The sequence below is a fragment of the Protopterus annectens genome, chromosome 7.part0 (genome assembly GCF_019279795.1).
Source record: "Protopterus annectens isolate FY-2018-M chromosome 7.part0, PAN1.0, whole genome shotgun sequence".
In the NCBI taxonomy this organism is placed as follows: Eukaryota; Metazoa; Chordata; order Ceratodontiformes; family Protopteridae; genus Protopterus; species Protopterus annectens.
The window spans coordinates 1,180,204,623-1,180,225,730 of NC_056739.1; the positions used below are offsets into that span (position 1 = coordinate 1,180,204,623).

Consider the following 21,108-nt stretch of genomic DNA (forward strand, 5'->3'; position numbering starts at 1 on the left):
GAACTTCTTATTGCTTTACTGAAATTAAACAATTATAAACAAGTATGTATTATTGTTCTTTACATCCCTCCTGATGACAATACAGCAATGCTGTTAGATGGCCTACATTGGATATCCATAACATTTCCACAAGCGGTACTACTACTAGATGATGTGAATGTCATTTGATTGGACATAAACTCTAATGCCGCTACATCTAGCGTGAACTTATTTGGTTTCACATAACTAATTAATAGCCTCACATAGTATAGCAAGACATCAAATTCCCTATTTGACTGGATCGTAATATCAGACCCTAGCAAATACACGGCATTAGATATGATGTCTGAGTTGTCTCAGTGATAATCTCCCAGTCTATATATCCAGACACATTGTTATGTAAAACAGAATTTGAAACAGTCACACATCTTGTTGCTGATTGTTATATACTAATGGAAGAACAACTGTTAACTGAAAGGCATAATAATGTGGCAAGACTGTTGCATTGGGGATTGTGCAAACATAATATTAAAGTAGCTGAAAAACACTAGAAACATGATCCACAAAACATTATAGAGGACTATGATGTTTATAACACATGGGATCACCCATTACCAACAGTTCAAAAAATAGATGCAAGAAAACCAGACATAGTAGTCCATGAAAAGAAGACAAAAGTAGCATTGATCATTGAAATTGCTACATCTAGTGACTACAGTGTCTTATGTAGAGAGAGACATAAAGTCATAAAACATTAGGCAGGCAGAAATGAGGGCAATGTGGAAGAAAGATACTCAGACAATTCCAGTAGTAGTAGGAACAATGGTCTTATAAAAAAGTATTTGCAATCGTATTTAGATATTTTACCGATATGTGGGCACATTGCGGGTGCTGTAAAGAGCACTTCATGGCTAACATCAAAGATTGAAACAATACTAATTTCATGAACTTTAATCATACCTTGATTTAGGAATGGGATCCATTCTCATCGTGGTATTAGAAACCCAAAAAACCTGGAGAGCTTTTAAAAAAAAAAAAAAGCTAGTCATATCACACATCCACATAAACAGAATGTTTATAAAACAACACACAGTCTTTCCACATTTAACTCAGAAAAGTTTATTACTAACCTATCATCTGTTAATTGGAACTTCCTAAAAATCTTCTCCTTAGACAATGCTGTAAATAAATTTAGTACTACTTTCCTGAGTAGCCTTGCGCTTCCTAGAAGGAAGAGACTAAAAACAATTCATGCAGTTTAACTGTCCAAAAAGAGTAGAGTGCTAACATAGAATAGAGAAAAAGCATGGAAGGAATGGTAAAAATATAAATCACCACAATATCTTGGAAACTTTAGAATGCTTCACAATCGCACTAAAAAGCAAATTAATAAGGCAAAAACTGTACTATAATACCTTTCAGAATAATAGTAAACACAACCATAAAAAAATTTGGACAGCCATTAAAGAAATCTTGCATCCTGGCCGTAAATTTATTTCTAACCCCTCTCCCAATAACTCATCACTTGAAACTGCATTACGGCTAAACGTTTATTTCATAAATAGTATGGCATGTTTAACCAAGGATTCCCTAACATCTAATCCTAAACTTGCCCAGCAGCCACGTATCACCACATCCACTTTTGTCTTCAGACCTGTGCCCACATCTTATATAAAACTGCTTTTAAACTCAAACCATGCTCTGTCAGCTGATGACCTTCCAAGTGAATACCTTAAAGTAGCAGCCAGTAGCATTGCCTACCCTGCTTCAATGTTTATAAATTGGTCAGTCCAGGAAACCCATGTTCCCTCTCTGGAAAAAAAAAAAGCCGCATATTATCCCTCTGCACAAAGGAAGAAATTCAGTAGATATTACTAATGTTAAACCTATAGCAATCTTATCCTCCCTGTCCAGAATACTTGAAAAAGTTTTCAAAAACAATTGCTAAACACTCTCCTGCAGGAAGAGCTCCTATCCTCCACAGAACAAGGCTTCCGTCCTTCCCATAGTGCTAACACTACACTTCTAACCTGTATAGATATTGTCATTAAAGTTAGAAATAGCAACAAACTACTGTCCTCCTTATTTCTAGACTTGTTGAAAGCATTCGACACAGTTTGTCAGAGCAAACGTCTACTTCATATGTCATAAGGCTTGTCTCAGCCCACCCTTCTGTGGTTCAAAAGCTACCTATCCAGTAAATAACAGTCAGTAAAGTGGCACTCCACCCTCTCTCTCTCTCCATACCTTCCATTCACCACTGGTGTACCACAGGACTTTTTCTTTGGTCTCCTCTTCAACATTTTCTCTAACATCCTCCACACATCCACATAACAGACCTCCCTAATGCATTACACAGGTGACTCCACATTCATTTGCACATCTGGCAAAATGGCACACCTCCGGAAAATTACTCCGAAAGCTTTAACAGCAACTGGCTTTGTAACTCACAACTCCTGCTCAACCATAAAAAAAAATTCCCGAAATCCCTTTCTTGTGAAAAAAAAATATTCACATCCTCTCTCTTGATAATATAGTCACTGAAGTCACTTATTGTAGCAAATTATTAAGGATGATGGTCGATGATTATCTTAAATTTGACCTGTATATACAAAATTACATGAGGAAAACCCATCAAAAACTAGGGATGCTTTGCAGAGCCAAAAATGTTCTCATCGATGCACCTAAAGCTACACTTGCCACTACAATTCTTTATGGTGCTCTCATTCTTGCTAACCTTCAAGCATCACAAAAATCAAAACTTGAACAACGCTCAGAACCCACCACTGTATCACACTAAAAAACCCAAATTGGTTAGAAGTACCATCAAATAATATATATATATATATATATATATATATATATATATATATGTATATGTGTGTGTATATATATATATATATATATATATGTATATATATATATACATACACACACACACATGATTAGAAACTCCTGTGTGACCACAAGCCTATCGAATCTGCCAGGCATTGTCTGTACTCGTACCATGTGCTAAGGCCTGGAACTCCTGATCTCTGTCCATCAGGTCAGTACTGTCCTTCCCATCCTTCAAAACCATTCTGAAAGTCTTCCTAGCCATAAGCTAGCTATTTTCTTGTTCAACATCAGGATAAACTATTTCCCAAAATGTGAACAAATGCCTATTCATACCTTACATCTTCTTACTCTCCCTTCTTCACTCACTCGCTTACTTCTGTCAATTTCTGCCATGGTTTTGTCTCTAAATGTAACATAAGCCTGCTCATCCTTCACTTTCTTTTGCAATTCCAGTTTGTATTATACTAACTTACCTTTAATTACCCAAAATTTCTCTATAAACTGGCTAAAATTTCTCTAACTATTAAGTTATTGTCATATAACTTGTGTCTGTTCTTAACAGTGTTTTCATATTGTGTAATTTGGTATAATTATTTATACTGTATTTGTTTTTTGTTTTTTTGTATTATTTTTGAAGACTGTAAAATTATTGTTTTTAAAATGTTTTGTAATACTTTGGAGCTTTTCTCCCTGGGCCTCCGCTGAAAATGGACTTCTATTCAGTCAGACTTTCCTAGTAATCAAATGTCAGTAAAAACTAAATGAAAGTTCTATCCAAGCTAGAATTTCCACTGAGTGACCTCTCAAACCTCTTGTAATAGAGGCACATGGGATATATGCAAATGATCCTTATGAACATCAGGTGTTTCAGCTGTATGGCAATTATGAATGCCCATGACTTTTTTAGTCATTTTAATGGACAAACTCAGGCCAATAAAACCAAACCCACTAGCTGTGGACATACATGTTTCAGCCTTGTTATGGCCTCATCAGCACAGTACAAGTGGACTTGTGACTAAGCATTAGAAACTCAGGGCTGTTATACCCAGCTGATGTCAATTACAGTTAGGGTATCTGCAAAATATCCCCACTAACAAACTAAAACAGTGAGTATAAATTTCACATCAAATGTCAGAAAATGTATAAATAAATAAAATTAAAATGTTATGTCGCTTTCTGAAATTTTGAAATTAAAGCAGCTGATAGGTTCTTCACAACTTCTAATACTATTTTCATTCAGATGTGTCCTAAATCAGTACATGAAACACAACATTAATGCGGTACATCAAAAAACAAGCAAGAATACGGTCATTCCAACTCTGCCATTATACATTACAGATTTTATGTGGGCTGCACAACAGAACCTGCAGTTCACAACAGTGTATGTCTTAGGTCTGCTGAAAAAGTTAGCAGATGCCTCCTCCTTAAACAGGAAGATAATTCTAGTTCATGAATAGAAGATGGAGCCATATATTTTTACAACATAACACAGAATTAGAGCATTCTAAAGTAGTTCTTTTTGACACACAGCTCAACAACCCATTCCTAACCTTCTGCTCCCTTAGTCCTCATTAAACAGGGAAATAGACTCACTCTCATTCTCCTTGGCTTATACCACAATGTCTGTCTTTCCGCTATTTCTCTTGATGCAGAAGGTGTTACTGAAAGTAAAGCAAGACAGCCATTCTCACCTAGTAGCTGCTTGCTGGCCAAGACTGACTTGGTTCTCTTTCTTAATAAATCTAAACATTCTTTCTATATGATCCTTGTGTCTACAGAAGTTGATGTTCTTCGTGTTTCACTTTTGCACTCATTACATTTGGGTAATCTGGTGGTAGGTTGCCCTCAGTCGGCCTGATTAACAAAGTCTTGGGTCCTGCATCGATTGCTATCCCTCCTTCCATGACGTCAGGTCGTCAGGGGTATAAAACATGCAGCTGACATCATTACCTCAGTCTTTCTTGCCGTGCGGTGCCTGAAGCAGAAGCAGTTCGCAAGTGCCGGTCGGCCGACTCCTGAAATTTTCATATTCGAGTTTCAGAACCGAAGTCTTCAACTTAAAGCTTAGTACCCCGTTGGGGAAACTTTTTCTTGCTACTTATCGATGTCAGTAAAAGTTAATAATTGCATTACTTGTGGAAAGCAAATACCTCATAAAGATTTTCATCTGTACTGTATTCCTTGCCTAGGCCCTGACCACGACGTACCTTGCTGTCGGTTTTGTGCTTTATTTAATCAGCGCACTATCCGTCAATGCTACATTTTTGCCTCTAAATATTTTGGTTCTTGGTTTAATTATCCAGAAATTATGTCGGTTAGCCGTACGACTACCGGAATTTTGAAAAAACACAAAGATAAAGACAGAGACAGGCCGTTGAGGTCCAAAACTGCCGACGATGCTTCTCCTAAGCCAGTCGCCAGTTCGCCGGTACTCAGTGAGGCGCTTTCGCAGCCCCTGATACCCGCTACTTGTGACTCGCAGGCCTCTACTGAGACCCATTCGGAGTCCGGTATGCCGCAAGATACTTCAACTATGGAATCCGCGGATGTCTCTACCTTGCATGGGTCCAGAGCCGCTGTGCAGGCACCGGCTTTTGAGGGTGTATTCAGGCCTACAGACTTGCATATCAAACCAACTCCACCTTCAATACTAAGGCCTAAATCTCGATCTGTGTCGAAAAAACCGACGCCCAGGCCACATGTTCAGTCCCCTATGCCTAAAAAATAAATGATCAAAATGGCTGAAGATCTAATTACTCTAATCTGGGGGGAGTCAACCCCCCCCCCCCCCATTCTAAGAGGCCTAGGCCTGAGCTTGACTATGAATCTTCTGATCAGGATTATGTTTCTTCTGGCTCTTCTAATGACCTGGATTTGTCCATACCTATTTATGAGGATTCTGATGCAGAGGATTCCATTCCCTCTGCTTCCCCCCTGTGGATTTCTCTTTTGGTGAAACTTTACATACCTTACGGGAGCATTTCCACTGGGAAAGTCAGGAATTCTCTGATTCAAAAAAGGCTTAGGGATTTTCTTCTTTTACCTCAACATAGGCCTTTGGCTATACCTCCTGTACTAGACATTGTTGATGATGTGTTTTTGGAATCCAGTATGGCCCCTGATTCCCTGCCTCCAGCTCCTTGTAAACCTGACAGATACTACACGGTCCTGAGTCCCACAAGTTCCTTTTCAAAAATCCTGTTGCAGATCCAGAAACCATTTCTCAAGGGCCTAAGGGCATTAAGGCTTCTACTGCTAAAAATCCTACTCCTTCTGATAGAGAACCCAGAGCGCTGGATAGATGGGGTAAAAAAGGTTTATACTTCTGCAACCTTGGCACTCAGGGCTTTAAACTGCCAATTTCATATGTTAAAATATCAACAGCATATTATTGGACTGCTTAAACAGAAAATGATGTTGATTTCTGACTGTGTGGAAAATAAAGGGCTGCTGTTGCTGGTTCTGTGCTTAGAAGGCATGCTTGGCTTAAGGGAGCAATCTCTGCCTGATCATGTTAAAGTAAAATTGTTGGATGCTCCTTTAAATCAGGACCGCCTGTTTAGCAATAAGGCTGAAGAAGTTTTAAAAAAGATGGAAGATAAAGCTAAATCTATGCAAACTGTAAAAAATTTCTTACAAGTGCAACCTCCAAGATTTAGTAGGCACTGGCCTACCAAGAATTGGTCCTTTCCAGCTCCTTCCAGATCCTCTCAAGCCAAATCCAGACACACCAAAAGCACCAGGTTTCAGTCCCAGGGGACTCTGACCTAAGCAATGGGGGGACCTCCACTTCCAGATCTGGAAATAACAAGATGCCCCCCTATGGTAAACAGTCTCAATGACTTTCCTTTAAAATTACCAAGGACTTACCTTCTAGCCGCCCCTTTGGGGGGGAAAGATTGCTTTTCATGCAAAAAACTGGGAACTCATAACCCAGGACAAATGGGTTTTAAATATAGTGTCCCAGGGATGCAGATTTCATTTCCACACGTTGCCAACACCAAACAGGTGGCCAGACCTTCCCGCAAATCAGTGGGCAGAGGCTCCAAAACAAGTACTTTCCCTCTTAAACATGGGGGTTATTCAACTGGTACCAGAAGAGGAAAAGGGACAAGGTTTCTATTCCAGGCTTTTCCTGGTACCCAGAAAAGACAAATCATGGCATCCAATTCTGGACCTGTCTACTCTAAACACCTTTCTGGACATTCCAGAATTCAAGATGCTGACTTCACCAGTTACTTCCTATGTTAGGCAAAGATGCCCGCCTGGCAAATCTAGATTTAAAAGAAGTTTAACTGCATGTCCCAATCAGGGAATCTTGCAGAAGATACCTACGCTTCAAAGCAGGCTATTTGCATTATCAGTTCTCTGCACTGCCTGTCTATTTCACCCAGGGTGTTCGCAAAGTGCTTGGGTCCAGTAATTACATTTTGCAGGCAAAGAAATATTCAAATATATCCATACCTGGACGATTGTCTAATTCAGGCAGAAAACCGGGCCATACTTCTAAATCATCTGGCGTTTGTAAAAAGGGTTCTAAGTTGTCTAGGGTACACCATAAACGAAAAGAAATCACAACTGGTACCCTCTCAACAGATTACATTCCTGGGTGCAAGCTTGAATACAACTGCCCAGATGGCTTTCCTCACGCCAGAAAAGGAAATTAATTTGGTAACTTACTTCAAACAAGTGGCCACAAAAACCCTGCTATCTGCAAAACAAATACTGCAAGCCTTGGGGTTCATGGCCTCCTGCATTCTTCTAATTCCATATGCAAGACTGCATATGAGGAAACTTCAGTGGTACTTATAAAGTCTATGGAGTCAACATTGTCACAGCCTGGAAACAATGATTCCTATCATACCTTGCCTGCGCCTGGAGTTCCTGTGGTGGGCAGAGGCTTACCAGAAAAACAAGGGACTGCCATTCACGCTACCCTCTGCCGCCCAAACCCTAACTACAGATGCATCAGACTATGCATGGGTGGCTCACCTGGCAGGGAAGTGCATTCAGGGCAAATGGAACCCAAATCAGATGCACCTACATATCAATCAAAAAGAAATGTTAGCTGTACAGAATGCTCTGACGGCCTTCAAGGATTACATTCTTCCAGGACAACTAATGGTAAAGACGGACAACACTACGGTTATGTGGTACATAAACAAGCATTGGGGTACACATTCCTACCCCCTCTGCAGACTAGCCATGGCATTGTGGAACATGGCCTTGAGCTACCAAGTGCACCTACAAGCTCAATTCCTGCCAGGAAAATTAAATACACTGGCAGATGGACTAAGCAGAAATCCCATGGACACACACGAGTGGAGACTGGAACCACGGATTTTCAACATGTTGACAAGCAAATGGGGGAGCCCAGACATAGATCTATTTACGCCCCACCCCTGGAACTACCAGTTGGGCTAATTTTGCACAAGGACTCCCCACAAAAATGCCTGGAAAGTGGATGCTCTGTCCTTCAGCTGGAAAAATCTATCAGTCTACGCCTTTCCCCCTCTGCCTCTACTCTGCAAAGTTCTGTTAAAAGTCAAACAGGACAGACCAAGAATGATTTTGATTGCTCCAGACTGGCCACGCCAACACTGGTACCCACTCCTGCGCAGTGTGTCACAAATATCTCCATGGCACCTGCCTCAGACACCTTCCTTACTGTCTCAGCAGGAGAACCAGATTCTGCACCCTCAGCTCCCAACACTGAACCTTGCAGCTTGGCTAATCACCTAAATTCACCCTTAGCATCCCCTCAGCAAACCTGTGATGGATGTCATCTTGGAGGCGAGAACACCTAGTACTAAAAAAATCTTATGCTGACAAATGGAAAAGATTCTGTGCTTGGATTCACTCTCAAGGAATGAGCACAGCAGCACCCAATTTACCTCCGATTTTACAATACTTAACTGAGATGCTTCACAAGGGCCTGTCTTTTTCCTCTCTTAGAATCCACGCCTCAGCCATTTCATCTCATTATAACACAGAACCTCCCATTTTCTCTCATCCTATGCTCAAGCAGTACCTCAGAGGGGCCAAAAACATGAGACTACCCAGGAGAGCTCCAACCCCTGTCTCGGACCTTAACTTTGTATTGGAGAAACTCACTCTGCCTCATTTCGAGCCAGCTGCTACTGCAGACTCAAAATTTTTTTCTTGGAAAACAGCCTTCCTTCTAGCAATCACTTCAGCTAGAAGGATATCTGAATTACAGGCCCTTATGGCAGTGGAGCCTTTCATCATCTTTCATGCGGACAGGGTGTCACTCAGGACCAATCCATCCTTCATGCCCAAGGTGGCATCCAGTGTGGCTCTTAATCAGTCCATTTATTTGCCAACTTTCCCAATCCACAGAACAAAGGGGAACGGATTCTACATTCATTGGATGTGCACAGACAACTTAGATTCTACTTGGACAGGACTAAAACTCAAAGAAAATCTGAACAACTGCTGGTAGCATTTGCTGCAGGGGCAGAGGGAAAGGCTATTTCAAAACAAACCATCTCTAAATGGATAAGCTATTGCATTCATTTCTGCTATAAGCATCATGGAAAACCTATCCCCCAGGGGATCAGATCTCATTCCACCAGGGCTGCGTCTACTTCTGCAGCCTTTCTCAGAGGTGTTCCTACCAGGGATATTCTAGATACTGCTAACTGGAGTTCAGTTCATACTTTCACCAAGCATTATCATTTACCAATTTTCTCTAAATCCAGAGCTGGCTTTGCCACTGCTGTCTTGTAGGGCCTTATAGCTGGTCCTAATGCTGTATAAATCCGTCCTCCCAACCATAGCTTTGGGAATCTACCCAAATGTAATGACTGCAACAGTGAAACACGAAGAACATAGTACAGTTGTGTACACTTACTGTAAATGTAGATGTTCGAGTGTATTCACTGTTGCAGTCCTGAGTACCCTCCCTCCAGCCCCCCTGTCTTTCTCTGACTATACCTCTACTTTCTGTTACTATGCTTTAAAGCCTTTTCGGTGTATTTGCTTTTGGTTGGAGGCATATTTTTGTGTTTTAAATTTTATTATGCTCCCCATTCGGGGGGCACCTGACATCTAGGGTAAGAGAAACTGAGGTAATGACCGGCTGCAAGGTTTATACCCCTGACGTCATGGAAGAAGGGACAGCAACCGACGCAGGACCCAAGACTTTGTTAATCAGGCCGACTGAGGGCAACCTGCCAGCAAATTACTCAAATGTAATGATTGCAACAGTGAATACACTTGAATATCTACATTTATGGTAAGTGTACACAACTGTACTTCACTGACACAGCAGCAAAGCAAGGTGTTATATCCCAGTTTCAAAACACTCACCCCTCCAGTTCAAAGGCTAAGATTTTGTTCCTTAACTGGTATTCATTTTCCAAATCTTAGTCATTTTAAAAGTAACCAGGAGTTCTAACAACAAGGAAATGTTGCTTGGAGATTTGTTTGCTGGGATGCATCAGAAGGCCAAGGCACAATAAATTACCCAATTCCTTGACTAAATACTACATAAACCATTTATTTCAGCCATATTTGGCATAGTTGTCTATCAAGGTGCATGTCTGAGCTGAAGTAGTTGACGTCATTTGGTCATCAACCTGTGGTTATACAGACCCAGATCGGATCCGAGACAGCCGCTTCACCAGCTTTTGATCTGAGCTTGAAGCTTCTCCCCTTACCCATAATACCCCTCTGTCTCCTTCCTTCCCCCAGATCTTGTCTGCTGCTTTCCAAGCCAGCAGCGTGGTCTCGAGCTCCAAGTGAGTTGGTGTTTTTTGAGTAAGTGTTCAGCTTGCTTGTTAGTTAACTTCTATTAATATTGGTTTGCCTTCCTTACACCCGCGTCTACCTCATCGGTTCAAAAAAAAGATATTTTGTTTAGTCAGTGTTGTGTTCCCTTCCTTTCCCTTACAGTTAGGCTAGTGTGCGTGTTTCTTAGGCCGTCCTTAGACATGGCTGATGTTCCAAAGCCTGTCTTCAGGAAATACACAAAGTGTGGCCATAAGCTTTCACCAGCCGTTGGCCACACTCTGGGTGTGGCTCACCTATCTATGGCCGGCACTATTTGCGCAGGATTTAATCCCAGAGCCCTCAAAGACAAGAGGGCTAAATTGGTAATGGCTCTTGCCAGCTTCGGGGATGAATGTCCCCACCTCGTCTTCAGCAGTAGCGTCCACTACTGTCTCTTCACCCTCTCAGGCCTCCAGGGATCATACCCCCGTTTCTAGGCTGTTGGACTCCGACAATAGGATAGGGCCAGAAAACGGTCCTCTGACCGTGCAGAACAGTCAGGGCCTCCAGCTAAGACTAGAACTCCTCCAAGGCCCATCACCCTTCGGCTCCTTTCTCCGAGGTTTTCACCGGAGCTGACGATGTCTTGGGGTCCTTAGAGAGCCTCGTCTCACCGGCACTCCCGGCTGTTGTTGGTGGCTTCCTCATCCTGGTCTACCCGTAGTCTTTCAGAGTCAGAGATGGACAGGGTGATGGGAAGTTTATCCACACCCAGATCCAGATGAGGGTTTTGCCAGACCCCTCTCCCTCTGGCGCAGGGGTTCTCTGCCCTTCTTTGCCCCCATCACTCCTTCTCCCATCTGGCCCTTGGTTTTGGAGTCCTTGGATCCGATAGCCCTCTGGGTCGGAGGGCCGGTGCCAATGGTACCTAATACCTCGACTCCAGCCATGGCCTTGAGCATGTCGGATCCCACCGAGTCGGATTTGAGCTTTCGGAGCCGTAGCCTCGGCGTCGGATCCGAGAAGGTGCTGTTGGCTCTGAGTCTATTGGAGTACAGCCTTCCCCTCTGCATCTCGGCGCCAGTGGACTCGGCTCCGACTCCCCCATTGGACCCAAGGAGGGTGGCTCCTCTCTTTGTTTCTCAGGCTGCCCACTCTCCCTCGGCCTTTGATGTGGAGGAGAGGGTCCTCTCAACAGGGTCGAGGCCTCTGATCATTTCCTCTTTGGAATCCACCCAGTCTTCCTCAGTTCTGGGTACGGCTCCGACCATCCTGTCCTCCCAGGGACAGCCCATGCTTAATTTGCCCCAGGCAGCACCCATTGGAGAGCAACCCCCTGTTTGTGAGTCTGCTCTGGAGAGCCCCACCGAAGATGTCCCTTGCAAATGGATGTGCAAAAGGAGGCACCTGGACTCCTCCCCAGAGTCCATCACTGAGGACACCGATTTGGAGGACGGGGAAGGCTCCCCCAGGTCACCCCCCCTCCCAATGTCTCCTTTGGAGACATCATGGAACTCCTTTACCAAAGGGCACCCCAAAGCCATCCTCTGATGAGTCCGTGTTCTTGGAGGCTTTCGCAAAGGCCCATCTACTACCTGGGTGTCCCCTCCCACGGATCCTTTAGGGGACCTTATTACTACACGAGCATGGATGGAACTGGACACCGTGGAGCCTATTCCAAAGCGTCCTGATAAAATTTTGAGTCTCCCTTCTGACAGGACTAGCTGGAGTAAGGGGTCCCCAGTAGACGCTATGTTGGTGGCAGCAGCCACCAAGAAAGAACTGGCTCAGGAAGGTGCTACGGTTCATCCTCCTGACCGAGAGTCATGGGTGATGGTCTGTCTGGGGAAGCCAGTTTACGCATCAGATACCTTTTCCATAAGGTTGCTGAATTATTTGCCTCATGTTATTTGACTTCGGTGGGACCTGGTGAAGGAGGTGGCTGAGTCGCCCATGGAGTCCATGTCGCCGGAGGATAAACCGACCTTCTCCATGCGGATGGCCAGTCTGAAAGCTGTATCGAACATGTCCATGCACCTCCTTTCGCATGCCACCGAAGGAGCAGCAAGGGCTGCTGATTCCAGCACTGCCATGAGGCGACACGCCTGGCTCCGGCTATGTCAGTTTATGGAATCCTTCAAGGCATCATTTGCTAATGGCCCTTATGATGGTTCTTCCCTATTTGGCAAGCCGTGTGTGAGACACTTGTCCAGAGTGAGAAGGATGGGAAGGCACTGTCTGCCATCAGGATCCACTTCTCTAATCCTCAGAGATCCTTCTCAAGGAATCAGCGAGGGCAAAAGAAGATGTGGTACCGAAAATCTCATTACTCCCGAGACACTCAGGACTCATCTTCCCCCAGAGGCAGAGGGGGTTACCTTTCTCGGACAGGCATGCGCAGCAGCCCTGAGCAGTTGCCCAACTGCTTGTCTCTAGAGGCAGTCGGGGGGGGGGGTCAACTTTTGTTGCACCTAACAGCACGTGAGTCTGTGTCAACAGATCATTGGGTGCTACAAATCATGTTCAGAGGCTATTCCATTCCCTTCTTGGTGCCACCTCTTCCCCCAAAATACCTCCCAGACATTCCACCCATGCAAAGGAAGATTGCAGTACTTGAAATAGAAAAGTTGCTAAGGAAGCTTCTCTGATGTACAGGCTAACAAAGAAGGTCTTTGGCTAACGAAGTTCGCAGATGACTGCAAACTAGGAGCCATAATCAAAACTCCTAATGATGTGGACATCCTACAGAAGGACCTCCCTGAGACAGGTGCGTGGTGTCAAAGCCATGGCCTCAAGCTCAATGCCAAAAAGTGCATTGTCATTCCTTTTGGTAAAAAGTCTGTACCCATGAACTACCACATAGGCGGTAGTCTACTTAACACTGAAAGTGTGATAAGAGACCTTCGGAACACAGGTGGACAGTAGTCTCTCCTTTGATAATCACATCGCCACAGTAGTCAGGAAATCCTTCTACGTGGCACACCTCATCACAAAAGGTTTCTCATCCATGAAAATAGAGGTCATTGTTCCCTTCTACTCATCACTCATTAGACCCATTATGTAGTACAACACCCCTTTTGGTATGTACCTCACAAGACATCTACAACAACTGGAAAGACCACAGAAATACCTCACAAAGAGGATTACCAGCCTCAAACAGATGCCCTATGCAGACAGTCTCAAAAAACTCCAGCTTTACTCTGTCGCATATTGCCTACTCAGAGGCGATCTCTGCCTAACCTACAAAGCTATGTCAAACCCAGTGCTGTTGGACGTGCTCCACTTAAAGAAATCCCAATCCCTCTGAGCTACACGCTCTAGGGACTTAACCTTGTCACCACAATAAACAGAACATGCTAGAGGGATAGAATCCTGTCCCAGAGACTTCCCATACTCTGGAACAAACTACCTGTCTGTATCAAACAAAGTTTCTCATTAGCACTCTTCAAGAAAAATCTTGATGATTGGATGGGAGATAGGAAATTCACCCCAGGGATCACTTCTGTGGCTCTGTCTGACGGGCACAGGAAAATAATTTTCTTGGGTGGCAAAAGCCATGGTACCATTTGGCCAGGCTTATATAGGCCTTAGGGCCGATAGCCTAGTACCTACCTATGAAGCAAGTCATCCAACCCATCACCCAGACCAGTTAGTATTAGGCATCTATTCTGGGTTCTTTTTAGTGCCAAAGAAGATGGGGGACCTAAGAACCATTCTGGATCTTTCAACCTTGTACCTGACAGTTGCCAAAGAAAAGTTCTGGATGGTCACCTTGCAGTCCATCCTGCCCTACCTGCAGGAGAACGATTGGATGTGCTCCATAGACCTCGAGGACGCGTACTATCATGTAAAGATGCACAGATTTTCCAGGAGGTTTCTCCGCTTCCGGCTAGGGGCCAATCATTATCAGTTTCGAGTCCTCCCCTTTGGTCTCACCCAGCCCTCAGGGTGTACTCCAAGGTAATGGCAGTAGTAGCAGCTCACCTGATGCTTCAATACAGGTCTTCCTATACCCGGATGATTGGCTCCTTGCTGCCTCCACCAAGTGTCTACTCTCTCAAGCCAGAGACTACTTTCTGAGGTTAATGAGCCTTCTGTGGGCCACAGTCAACACAAGCAAATCCTCTCTGAATCTGGTCCAAACTCTGGAATTTAGAGGGGCACGACTAGACACAGTTCAGATGAAGGCCTATCTCACCATGGATAGAGTTCGGAGCTTACGTCTCCATGTGTCTTACATCATCCAATCTTGTCTTCCCTTTGCAAAGGTGGTGTTATGAGCTCTTGGTAATACGGAAGCCACCATCACCCTTCTTCCATGTGCTTGCCTACATATGCGGGTTCTGCAGTGGATGTTAGCAGTCCAGTGGTCGCTGTTAGACCTACCATTGACTCACCCTATATGCATAAGCAGGGCTTGCAGGGAGTCTCTACTCTGGTGGATGCACTCCTCTGACCTAGTCGAGGGATGCCCATTTAATGCAGCCCCTCTCCAAGCCATGGTGACTAGGGATGCCTCCCAGCTAGAGTGGGGGGGGGGCATTGTTCAGGAAGGACAGTCTAACGCATGTGGTCCCTGAACGAGACCAAGTTGATTATCCACATCCTAGAGATGAGGGCGGTCCTTTTAGCTTTGCAGGCCCTTCTTGCCTTTCTCCCTCTGGGAACCATTGCAATACAGTCAGAGAACATGTCAGTAGTCTGGTACATCAACAGGCAGGGAAGAACCAGATCTTACCCCCTTTGTTGTGAGGCCATGAGATTGTGGGAATGGGTGATTTCCACCGGCTATTTTCTAGTAGCAATGCACATTCCAAGGCAGTCCAACATACTATTGGACAAACTGAGCAGGACTATTCTGATGCCTTACAAGTGATCTCTGAATCCTTCTGTAGAGGAGCAGATCTTCGTCAAGTGGGGTCGGCCTTGCTGCGATCTCTTTCCATCTCCTTTCAACGCGAAGTGCAGCGAGTTCTTCACTCTGATACCTCCGCAGGGGGAAACCCCCAGGGACGCTCTAGTCCATGTTTGGCCTCCTGGTGGTCTCTATGCTTACCCACCATTACCTCTCATACCAAAGTTTCTTCAGAAAGCTCGCGGGCTGGGGAGCCAAGTCTGGTTTCCTTTCCTTTGGTCTCATCTGGTAGTTCCTCCATGGATCTTGGATCCCATTCCGGATCTCATCTCGCACCCCACGCAGGTTCCTCATCCAGACCTGGTCAGTCTGAAGCTCACTGCTTGGTTGCTCCAATTCCCTTGATAGCTATGACTTCCGGTTTCACCTCACCAGTTAGGTCTATTCTGGTGGCAGCTCACAAATCATCCACCAGGAAACATTACTGTATCGAGTGGAAATGTTTTTCTGTTTGGGCCTCTCAGAGGGACCTGGATCGTTTCACAGCCCCGGTCCCGGCAGTGTTGGAATTCTTGGCAAATATATTTCATCAGGGTGCTAGCTCTTCTACTGTGAAAGTTCAGCTGGCTGTCATTTCTAGCTTCCACATTGGTGAAAACATGATTTCTCTAGCTGCTTTTAGACTTTGTAAAACCTACGTTAAGGGTACATTTCTGTTAAGACCCCCGGGGAAGGATCCTACACCTCTTTGGGAACTCACCCCTTGTCTTACAGGCTCTGGTTTCTCCACCCTTTAAGCCTGCAGCATCAGTAGACCGTCAATTATTATCCTGGAAAACTGCCTTTCTAGTGGCTATTACTTTGGCTAGGAGGGTACTGGAACTTCAAGTGCTATCAATCAAAGCCTCGTACATGGTTTTTCATAAGGATCAGGTTTCTTTGCGTACTAATCCATCCTTTCTTCCCACGGTTGCTTCGGAAACCAATATTAACCAGACAATTAACCTTCCTGTTTTCTTTCTGAATTTTCAAAACAGGAGTAAATATAAATTGCATTTGTTGGATGTACATAGACAATTGAGGTTCTACTTGCATAGAACTAAGGCTTTTCGCAAGTCTGATCAGTTATTTGTTACTTACTTTAGACCTTTTCTGGACAAACCAATATTGAAAGTGTCTATTGCTCGATGGATCTCCCAGTGTATCCTTAGAGTGTACGCAGAGAAAGGCATTTCTCCTCCGGGTCAAGTTAAAGCACATTCCACCAGGTCCATGGCTACCTCTGTAGCTTTTTGGTCCAGGGTGTCTCTGGATGATATTTGTTCTGCGGCTACTTGGTCTTCATCTCACACCTTTATTTCACAATACAAACTGGACATGATATCTAGAGGTAGAGCATCCTTTGGTTCCGCGGTGCTCCGGAATATGCTTCCATGAGGGCCACTCAGGTCTTTGGTAGCTGAGGACTCTGTCCCACAGGTTGATGACCAAATGAAGTCAACTACTTCAGATAAAGAAGTTATGAACTCACTGTAATGTTCCCTCTGAGTAGTTGGACTTCATTTGTCATCAACCGTCCCTCCCTTCTTCCCCCTGAATTTATCATTATTATCCTACTCTGGTATGTAGAAGGGGGTGCCTGTGCGGCTCTCCTTTTCATGCTTGCTTTACGTTTTGGGAAGAACCTTTAATGATAAGGTCTCATTGGCCATACGTATGTTTATGGTGCAGCAAACTCGATCTGAGGGAAGGAACGAGACAGAGGGGTATTATGGGTAAGGAGAGGAGCTTGAAGCTCGGATCAGACGCTGGTGAAGTGATCGTCTTGGATCCGATCCAGGTCCGAATACCCACAGGTTGATGACAAATGAAATCCAGCTACTCAGATGGAACGTTATGGCGAGTACATAACTTCTTTTTCATTTTCTGCTTATTTTCCAACCTGTCCTCACACTGGAGCAGATCCATCTGTAATGGCCTTTATTAAAGTTTTTCAGTACTTAAGATCCCCATAAAGCTTTCTTGCCTCCAGGTGAACCAGACATTTTAATTAAGATAGGCCCTTACCCTGCCACCCATCTTGATTAATTATTGCAATGTTACCTGTTTCCTACTAGACCAGAGCTACTGACTATGCAACCTTCATTCAGTTACTCATAAGAGGATTTTGCCATAACCTAGAATTCCCTCTTGTGTGCTGTCTAAGCTTTCAGGGAGGAGCATGCAGTTGGTACTTCATGGAACTGCAAACCTGGAGCCACTGGCTGGCAATTAGAGCTCCATCCCTGTATTCCATGAAACCAGTAAAAACATTGCTTTCCACGGCTGTAACATCAGAGAAATGGATTTCAGAATTACATGATTTCATAGGCAGATCACCATGTACAGTGTTCCATAATGAAAGATTTAATTAACAACTAATCCCTCATTTATGCTACATTTATCAGCAACTCCGAATCAGTACATGGAACTACAAGTTTTTTTACTCAAACTATCAAAATGAGGGAGAATATATTTTACATATATGCTGGGTGTGCATAGACAGCTAAGATACTAACTTTTGTGTAAGGGGTCTTGAGACAGCCATTCCACATAGTTAACAAAAGGCAAACAAATAAGTAAGTAATTAGATGATAATTACAGTCTAATAACCTTTGAGTTACCACTGATAACTTGTCATAATTTGCATTCCTTTAACAAAGTTGTTCATAATATTATTTGTGTATGTTGCTAATTGTATTATTTCAGTGTATGCCTCATATTTCAGTGTATTTGTCCCCCTCTTGTTGCTATTTGTCTTGGGTTGTTGTTGAAAAAAGTCCATGGCCCAATCTACCTACCCAGTTAATAAATAAATAAATAAAAATAAACTAGGAAAACCCATGAGTTCAGGTTAAAAACATAGATTTTTCTCTCATTTAAAAACAAAAAGACAGTAAATCGTAAGAGGGGATGTCACTATAACAGTAAAGCTATCTACCTTCTTTTGTGAATTGTAAACAGTTGTTATCGAAACTGCACTGTTTTATAAGTGTTTCTCAGTTTATTTACTTAAAACATTGTGTAATATTTTATTTTGTGGGCAACTGGAATTTATCAGCCACAAGCATTCTTCCTTTGAGGGCCCTTAGGAGTCAAAGAGGAGAGAAAATCAGTGTGGAATACTAGCTCTTTCAGATTGCCTCACATAGTGATGTAGTTGCATTTCAAGGAATGAGACCAGCGTAGGGCGTCACAGAGAGTAATGGACAGCTGTGAGAAAATGTAGCTGGACTAAAAATAATAGAAGGAAGAGGGTAAACCCAAATGTTACAGTATTAGATTGTAAGTACCTTACACAACTGTACTTTACAAGTAATTGTACTTGGAAATACTTTTCATGTCTTAACATTGACATTACACAGTAATTTGCAGTAATGTATTGTGCTTGTAAAAGCTTGAACCTACAGCTATGATGATGATGAGAAATGGTAACACACAGGGCATAATAATTTACAGTGCACAATCAACATAGGTCAAGATTTAGAAAAGTGGGTCATTATGTATGGCAGGTTGTGCTACTGATAACAAGACGTAGAAAAGACAGCTCATTCTCCCTTATAGACAGAAATTAACCGTACTCATTCCTCACTGAGACAGAAATTAACAGCAGCCACAACTATTCTTAAGAAGCTATGAGGGGAATGATCATTGCCATAATGGAAATTAGTCTTCACCCCATACTGGGTGAGATGGCTATTGAAGGGAAGTTTTGTTCTGCATAAGATTCTTGTGTAAAAGCAGCTGAGTCTCAAATGCTGTAACTGAGAAATCATGTAGTCATCATTTATTATATCTTATCATCATGGTAATTAAGGCCTACAGTAATACCAACGATTTGGAGTATTGCTTGGACAATAAGTAACTGAACAAAGATTACATGTGAGCCCTTTGCTCATTTGTATTATAGTAGTCCCTAGTAGAGATTGTAAAGGACTCACCCTTTTAGTCTGTCAGATGCACTTTGTAACAGTATCCTGACATGTCTAAATACACAGTAACCCATTGACTTACATTAGAGGATGCTTCAAAACCAGAGCTTGATATGCCTCATTTGGCAGTAAGAGCAGACTTTATAGGTGTTTCCTGCTTACTAAGGCAGTGGCATATCAGTCCGTAGTTTGAACAGAATTCTCTGTGTTGGCTTAAAAGTTGCGTAGCTGGGTTGAACATTTTGTACTGTAGCTTTAATTGAATTATTGAGCTGTGAAGCACATTTCATACTTTTGTCACAGCATTTGATTCCTCTGACACAAAGAAAACTGAAAGACTTTTGTCAAAAGTGCACTTACCTTTGCTAAGTTATTAGATTTAACAACAGTATTGTTAGATGGAAGAATAAAATGCTAGGGACTAGTTTGTTACAACATGTCGCTGTGATACAGTGAAACATTTCTGCTTAATATTATGGCATTTCAAAATATACATGTTGTGTACCTGGGCTTTATCATTTTTAATGTATACTTTTAAATATTTAAGATTGGTAACCCATAGAATTGTGATCCATCTGTGCTAGAAACTTGGTAGGATATACAGACACCTGAAGGATATTACCAGTGTAGTCAGTCTCTGAAGTGAAAGGATTAATATGTAAGTGGGGACTGCCAAATCTTATAAATATTGAAAATTTTGAACCAGTAATGTTGTATACAATCATGTTTTATTTTGTAATGCTTTCTGCTAATAAAGATGCTGATGTAACCTTTCCTTGTCAAGTCAGAGTGGATAGTAGATGGTCAGGTCTCCCACAACTACAGTGGATATAAAAAGTTGACACACCCCTGTTAAAATGCCAGGTTTTTGTGATATAAAAAAATGAGACCACAATATATCATTTCAAAACTTTTCTACCTTTAATGTGAGCTGTAACGTGTACAATCCAATTGAAAAACCAACAAATCTGTTAGGGGGAAAATATAAAAAATAAAAAACGTACAATAAGCTGGTTGCATAAGTGTGACACCCTTAAACTAATACTTTGTTGAAGCATCTTTTGATTTAATTACAGCATTCAGTCTTCTTGAGTACACAACTGCTGTCAATTAAAGAGACTCTGATTAACCTCAAATAAAGTTCAGGTGTCTTAGTAGATTTTTCCTGACATTTACTCAGTTGCCTGATACAGCAAAAGTCATAGTTTGCAGAGAACTTACAAAGCATCAAAGGGATCTCATTGTTAAAAGGTATCAGTCAGGAGAAGGGTACAAAAAAATTTCCACAGGATTAGATATACCATGGAACACAGAGAAGACAGTCATCTAAAAGTGGAGAAAATATGGGACAACAGTGATGTTGCAAAGAATTGGACATCCCTCCAAAATTGATGAAAAGAGAAGACAAAAACTGGTCAGGAAGGCTGCCAAGAGACCTACAGCAACACTGAAGAAGCTGCAGGAATTTCTGGCAAGTACTGGTTGTGTACTAGACAACAATCTCCCATATTGTCCATATGTCTGGGCTATGGGGTAAGATTGCAAGACGGAAGCTTTTCTTGCACAGAAAAACATCCAGGCCCAGCTAAAATTTGCAAAACAATACATCGTCTCTCCAAAGAATGTGGAACATGTGTTATGGTCTGAGTCATAGGTGACTCTATAGTCAGGCACACTGATGTTCCACTCACCAGGCTAAACAAGGATAAAGTTACTGTCAGCTGCCTGTCG

General features: G+C 42.8%; 1 protein-coding gene across 2 annotated transcripts in view; it reads left to right on the top strand.

The window, feature by feature from the left end:
- Positions 1 to 21,108, top strand: part of RNF123 (ring finger protein 123) — a 4,282,987-nt gene that overhangs the window by 3,302,853 nt on the left and 959,026 nt on the right. The gene's annotated exons all lie outside the window — the stretch shown is intronic.